Source organism: Numenius arquata, chromosome 10 (assembly GCF_964106895.1).
Source record: "Numenius arquata chromosome 10, bNumArq3.hap1.1, whole genome shotgun sequence".
Taxonomy (NCBI): domain Eukaryota; kingdom Metazoa; phylum Chordata; class Aves; order Charadriiformes; family Scolopacidae; genus Numenius; species Numenius arquata.
In genome coordinates this window covers 18,347,271-18,347,476 of record NC_133585.1, presented here as the reverse complement: position 1 = coordinate 18,347,476, position 206 = coordinate 18,347,271, and positions in this window count along the sequence as shown.

The following is a 206-nucleotide window of genomic DNA, read 5'->3' as shown; positions in this document are numbered from 1 at the left end:
GGACACCTCCGCCCCGCCCACCCCCTTCAGCGCGCCCGCCCCGCCCGCTGATTGGCCCCAGCGGGAGCCCGGGCTAGGAGGGAGCGCGCTGATTGGCCGGAAGCCGCTGAGCGACAGGCAAAGGGGTAGCCGCCGGCCGCGCAGGCGCCCTGAGGGCGCGGCGCCGGGCGGGGGGGGGGGGGGGGGGGGAGTGGCCGTTAGCTTTC